The following is a 6,880-nucleotide window of genomic DNA, read 5'->3' on the forward strand; positions in this document are numbered from 1 at the left end:
CTACCTCTTCATATGTTCTGCCTGCTCCCAGGGAAGACACAACCTATGAGTTCAGTTGGGTTGTTGCCACCTTTGGGCTACCAGAATGGTGAGCAGAATAGCAGGAGCCCGAAACAAAATTCATACCATTGTCATTTGTGTTGAGCATCTTATCAGTATCCAAAAAAGAACCCGAAACTTTCCAGGCATTACTTTGTATCCAAGCTTTTAGCTCATGGATGTCTTAGACTTGGGAGGAGAATGGATGGTGAGTGTGATACACATCTGCAAACTGCAGAGACTCTCCGGAGGGCAGTGGTGGCGTAATTTTCCGTCTGTTCAGGGATTATTGCTTCTGCACAAGCTGCAACACCACAGCATCTGAGGGATGGCTGTGGCAAAACAGTGGTAAAATTTTGTTGTATCTTGTAGAGAGAGATGGCACCAGACAATCGGCAGTGCAGGGTAATTCTCCTGCAAAGCTGTGTGAGAAATGAGCTGGGGTGGCCACTCCTGTTAACAGGCACCATTTGCTCCCTTACCTCTTTTAGCTTCATAACTGGAGTCTGGGGTTTCCATGGCCTGCAGACCCGCTGTACCGTCTGCCTACTTGGGCAAATGTTTTAATAGATAGTGCAGTGTTCTGAATGCTGCACCCAAACCCATGATGCTTTGGTGTAAAACAAGCATTGCTTGCAGCTGAGTAAGTGGCTGGAAAGCTCTGGGCTCTGGGGTGTGCAGGGAGCAGGTGCCAGGTTGCAGCGATCACCCATTTTTCTAAACCGGCAGCACTTACAGCCCTACTGACAGAGGTTGACTCGCACCAGAAGTAAATTCAATATGCATGAAAGGACTCTTGTTCTTCTTCAGTGGAGAGCATAAAGACATACTGTCAGACAAACTAATCTCTCTCTGATAATTTTCTTTTCAACATCATTGAACTGTCATTTCTCCTGGGCTTTGCCAGAATGTTTGACGTATCTGTTGTTTCCCAAAACAGACAGATTTTGCTAGCTTGGCTGATACAGAAATTTTTACCAGGAAGAGAGATTCTGAGGTGCCTTTACCAGCCTCGTGCTGTTGTTGTGCAGGTCCTTTTGCTGAGCTCTGCAGCTCTGGTTAGGGATGAAAGGAAGGTATCTTGGTGATTGATTAGGTTGCATCTTTAAGTGCAGCAATGGAATTGTTCCCAGCACTTGCCCTGGGCTGGGAGCACATTTGCTGGGGTTTTGGGACTCTACTGTTTTTACTGGTGAGAAACCCATTTATACCCCTAGATCTTTAATTTCAAACCTAGGGATTCAAAGTGGCCCCAGGCACTAGTGTGTCACTGAGCTGCAGTTAGCAAGTGGCCCAAACTAGAGCTTTCCTTTTTTTTTTCCCTGATTGTCCCTCTACATGGCTGGCAAAGCAGTCACTCCTTCTAGGCATGTGTGAAAAGTCAGTAAGATTCCAAGACTGTGGATGAAAAATATCTACATTGAGCAGTCTCCTCTTCAGCCTGGGACTCACTGAGGAATCTACCATAGGGATACATGGTCCATAAGGCTACATGTCCTCCATAGCTTGTGCAGAGGAATTTAGCAGAAAGGAGGTTGTAAAGTGGGGCAAACTGGAGGAGCCCAAACACCACTATGATCTGGCAAATGAGTCCTACACCCCATTTGTGGTCAGCTCTTTTATTTTTGGAAGCTAACATGTTTTCTGACAGTGTGACTTTACACAGTCTAAAAAGCATATAGGGAGATTAGTGATAACTCAGTTAAAAATAACTTGCAACACCATTTAAATCCCTATAGGTTAATCTGGGCATGTTGAAGAGTAGTTTCTTAGTCTAGAATTATCTAACTTGGCTGTGATTATGTAGTTTAATTTCCAGATTAACTAGAGGTATTTGTCTAAGATGTGTGGCTGCTGAGATATTAAAAGTAGGAGCAGGAAACTTTGCAGTCAGTTTCACAACAGAATTAATTGCTTGTCCTTTCAAAACTGAGTTTTTCCACACCATCTCACACCTGCCCAACACCATTACTGCAAACACTTGTCCACTTGCGTGTCTTGCATACATGAGTAGATGCTTTCAGCTGTGGTAACTGTAGATCTTCTGCAGGATGAAGGCCATACCACACATATATATTTCCACTCTGTGATTTGAGGTACTTTTCATCAAGTATTCACTAATGTCCCATTGTGTGATGTTTGGGATTCTGGTTATACAAGTCGTTAGCTCCAAATTTCCTCTTAGCCTGGTAGGAACACAGTTTTGCGTAATAGATCGTCTAATAGATTGTCTTATCACATCTGCAAGGTAATTGCTTCTCGACTGGCTTCCAAGAAGGCCTCAGATTTGATCTATGGTGGCCTGTGCCTTGCTAATGCCTGTATTCCAAGGAAGCATACCCCTGTTACTGATGAGCTGCATGAATGACTGATGGTGTAGATCCAAAGTTAACCAGGCGTTCTCTTTAAAGGTTACATATATTATATTTGGGCAAAGAGGAGTTTCCTGCATAATCTTTAGAGACAGCTGTGTTCCATTTTATGATTTCTCTGGTGGTTACGGAAATACAGGTAAAAGGCTTTACATTTTTCCAGCTCGTTATTCTGATTGCATGTCCAGCTACTGATTTTCTGATAAATGGGATCACAGTAGAAAAAAAAAAGTATGGGCTGTACCACCTTCACTCCTTGACCTTTCCACCACTGAATCTGCAGTTTCCTTGGATGCCTCCATGAAACATCTACAGCTGGTTAAGCAGAGATTTGACATAGCCAGGGTCATGCAGAATGGGTATGGGAGCTAGAAAGCAAGTCTTCCCCTTAACTTGCTTCATCTCTTATTTTCTTCCGTAACTCTTAGAAAAGGGTCTTTCTGTTCTTAACCTCTATCTGTGGAGAAAATGGCTTGTGTTTTCACTTGTGCTGCCATACCTCTCTGAGATGCTTGTTCCAAATCCTAGCCATAGGTTGCTCCCTGTCTTTATCTTGTATAAAGTTTGGCCCTTTCACTTTCAGCTGTGTCTACAGAGCATTGGTGGTGGTCTGTGTAGCAGCAATTAGCTTAAGAAAAAAATTACATATTAAAAAAGGTCATGTTTAAAGTCAAAAAGAATTGTAGAAATTGAAAGAAAAAAAAACAATGAGAAAAAGCAAACGGTTCCAGAGAATCCGTAATTGTTTATGAAGGGCATCTTAAATTAACAAGCATGGATTATTTGGTAAAAAATAACAGAATCATAGAATCATTTAGGTTGGAAAAGACATTTAAGATCATCAAGTCCAGTGGTCAACCCAGCACTGCCGAGCCCATCACTAAATCATGTCCCCAAGGGCCACATCTACACAACCCCTCCAGGCTCCCTCCCCCCTGAGCCTCCTTTTCTCAGGCTGAACCCCCTCAGCTGCCTCAGCTGCTCCTTATCAGACTTGTCCAGACCCTTCACCAGCTCTTTTGCCTTTCTCTGGACACGCTCCAGCACCTCAATGTCTTTCTTGTCCTGAGGGGCCCAAACTGAACACAGGACTCAAGGTGTGGCCTCGTGAAGTGCCCAAGTACAGGGAGATGATCATTGCCCTATCCTGCTGGCCACATTGTGTGCTGTTTGTTCTAAAAAGAGAGGGAGAAAGGCATTCTTTGCCCTCATTAGTGCTGCAGGATGTCCTATACAAGCATAATTATACTCTGTAAAAAGGCTAGGGAGACCACACAGGAAGGGCATTGAAGAACTGGAAAGGGTACAGGAGACACTAAGCATGATAAAAGATTGAAAGTTGTTATTTATGGACAAAGTACTGCCTGCTTCTTTTTTTATTTTTTTTTTAATTTTTTTTTTTTTTGAGAAGAGGGTAACTAGGGCCACTAAGAGGTGTACACAATTTCATGGGTATCAAAGGGCTATGACAAAACTCATTCAGAACATTGTAAGCTGACTAACAGGGGAGTTGATAATAAACTTGGAGAAAGCAGCGCTGATCCAGTGTTCTGATCCAGAGCAGGGAAATGCTCTCTGTAGTGTAGGGTCTCCACCACCAGTGCCCCATCTTTGGTCTTGACTCCACAGGCTGGACTGCACTGAGACTTCTGCATTTCAGGAATGTGACTCCTGTCCTTGACCTCGTCTGCAGATAAATACAACATGCCCCGTAGTGCTGAGTGGTTTGGGAAGAATGTCAGCCAGACAAGAGAGGGGAGATAATGGAAAGACAGGTGAGGATGTTTTTCATCTGCTCTGTTTGAACCACCCTGCTTGACTTTGCCTACAAGACTTTGGGCAGTGGGGTTAAGAGGGGCAGGGCAGGGATTACCTGGTCCCTCTGGGGTGGCAGAACAAAGTCAGTCACAGGAGAGCAAAGGGGCTGTGACATGAGGCTGCCACTCAGGGGACAGCCTTTTTGGGTACTCCTTCTGGCACAGAGCCTGGAGGGGAGGCACTCACTGCCTGGCTGAAGCACAAGCAGGGGCTCACCACATACAAGTGTGAGCTCCAGCCACAGCAAGAGAACGGGAGAACAATCCATAAAACAGAGGTGCTGGTGAGGTACCCCAACCCCTGTGTCTGCAGATTGCCCTTGGCAGCAGAGCTCTCTCTGGATAAGGAGGTTTAACAGGGTGGGTGCCTGTACACAGCTCCACACATTGGGCTGGGATGTGGTCTGGGCTGGGAATGCTGCACACGGGAGCTGTTCCATAGGCAAGAACCAGGCTGGGCTGCCTCCCTCAGCCCCTGCCAGTGTTAACAAAGCACAAGCCCGCCAGAGCACAACCTAAAATCTGCTTCTTTTGTTTGTAAGGCAAGAACAAATGGTGATGTTTTTATGCCTTAAGCACAGCTGGGGGTATTGCTGAAATGATATGCTTTCGTTCCAGGCTAGGATAGGAACTGGGCTGTCTGATTCTGCAATGTGGGAATCGCCTTTTCTCAGCTGCCAGTGTCAAAGTCAAGCTTGCATTGCACAAATAAAATGGGGTATTCCACACACACACCTGCACCCTTTCAATTCTCACTGATATTTAGCAGAGGGAATATTCAAAACATTATTCCCTCCAATACAGAATGGCTGTTGGGTGTTACCAGATCACGTAAAAAGACATCTGAGTGGAGTTTTTCCAGCAACAAACAAGAAACAAAGGGAGGATTAAAAAAATGTTTTGCTACGTATACTGTTATGATTTTTTTTGGTGAATATATATAAAAAATTAATGTTGGGATGTGAAGAAACAAAGAAAAAGAGCAGGCAAGTGTGCTACCATAAAATGTAGCATGACTTGGTACAGAACTGAATGTTACAGGGTCAAGCATCAGGTAGGGACATGTGTTGGGGACTAGGATGGTACTTACACTTATTACTGAGGTCAGTGCATATTTTCCACTACCTTATTTATGGGATCAAAGGTTTGATGGGATCTAGAAATCCAAACACATTTAAAACGTGGCAGATGTGGGTAACCTCAAGTACACAGCCCATCGCCTCAGAAAGAGGAATGTTCTTGCAAATTTGACATAATCCAATTAGTTGATTCCCTCAGTGACATTTCTGCAGGCTCATGTACAGAGGGACAAGGAAAGGGAGATTTATGACAGCTATTCCTAGCAAAGGTCATTTCTTTATTAGTGAACAACCTGTCCTTAGTCATGCTGATGATGAGGCGTTGAAGGATAAGGGAGAGGCTGTGTAGCTTTAAAACTTGACAGGGAATAACAGCAATAGAGCATAGATCATCTCTCTACTTGGACCAGGAGGACTGAAATCTCCCACCATCAGGCCAAAGCCAGAGAGCAGGAGGCAAAATCCAGGAAAAAAATAATACATGGGGATTTCTGTGGAGATTGTGAAGGAGTTTGGATGGTTCAGTGTCAGCACAGCAGGGGGGAAAGAGGAGCCACAGAGCATGAGTATGTTTTTGGATAGGATAAGTGTCCTTGGTGGAACCAGCTGCTTATAAAGAACCTGGTCTGGTTGCTCTGGGGAATCCCTGGTCAGCACTGCCAACTTCCCAGTTTGAGCAGCTCTCAGCATCCTGTTCCATGCCATTTCCAGAACAACACAGATGAGAGCATGCTCAAATATCTACAAATACACTTCCTTGGCTGTCCTTCCATAGGCAAGGAAAGCACCAGATTTGACAGGAATATGGTTTCAGTAGATTGTGACATACACATTATGTATTTTTAAACAATAAACCAGTATCTACCTATTCAAGTGACTATTTTTCCTGCTTGCAGAAGAGAAGGTATTTGACACTGTACATAAAATGATGCATCATTTTTTTCATAATCAGAAGGACCCTTCTGGGAGTCACAGAAGAGTTGTTCACTCAGGTACTGACCTTAAAGGTGAGCATTGGGTACTTTGGCCTAATTAGCTGTGCTTGTTTTCACCATCAAGCTCATAATATTGAATTAAGTAAAAATGTGACAGTTTCCCTAGACCTTGGCTCAGATCCTGAGCCACCCTCTGGAGCTGAGCTATGGTTTGAGCTGGGTCACTGGCACAAACCAGGCTTGTGGCTGGCAGGACCAGTCAGGAGATCTTTGCAATGTGGGAATGAAGTCAACAGGGAGGTTCCTTGCTGACTCATCTGAGTGCTCTGACCCAGGGAAGGGGTATGGGGTTCTTCATCTATGCCCCTGCTAATCCCTTTTTGCCATTTATTGGGTCCTTTGGGCTGTGAGCTGCCAACAGAAGTCACACGAGCTTTTGAGTTGGTCTGGTATGAGGCTCAGTCCAGTAACCTCATAATGCTGTGGTGGCCTCTAGCTTTCAACCTCCAGCTGAAGATCTTGCCCTTCCTTCCACAGTAATTCTTCACACCCTTTGAAATCTCCTAAAGCTTTCCCCAAAATTGCAAGAACTGAAGAGTGCTAGTCTTAAAAATTGTAAAACAAATGGATAATTTGTA

The 6,880-nt window shown here is 44.3% G+C and overlaps 1 long non-coding RNA gene across 8 annotated transcripts in view; it reads left to right on the plus strand.

The window, feature by feature from the left end:
- Nucleotides 1-6,230, plus strand: part of LOC108499283 — a 55,443-nt gene extending 49,213 nt beyond the window's left edge. For 4 of the 8 annotated variants that reach the window (XR_001875488.1, XR_001875492.1, XR_001875491.1 and 1 more), the window contains 2 exons: nucleotides 4,041-4,186; nucleotides 4,847-6,228. This is a non-coding gene — a long non-coding RNA (uncharacterized LOC108499283). Of the gene's footprint in view, nucleotides 1-4,040; nucleotides 4,187-4,846 lie in introns of all 8 variants that reach the window. The other 4 variants (XR_001875489.1, XR_001875487.1, XR_001875486.1 and 1 more) reach the window with 2 other exon arrangements.
- The last annotated feature ends 650 nt before the right edge of the window (nucleotides 6,231-6,880 follow it).

This window comes from Lepidothrix coronata, unplaced genomic scaffold (genome assembly GCF_001604755.1).
Source record: "Lepidothrix coronata isolate B3197 unplaced genomic scaffold, Lepidothrix_coronata-1.0 Scaffold71, whole genome shotgun sequence".
NCBI lineage: Eukaryota > Metazoa > Chordata > Aves > Passeriformes > Pipridae > Lepidothrix > Lepidothrix coronata.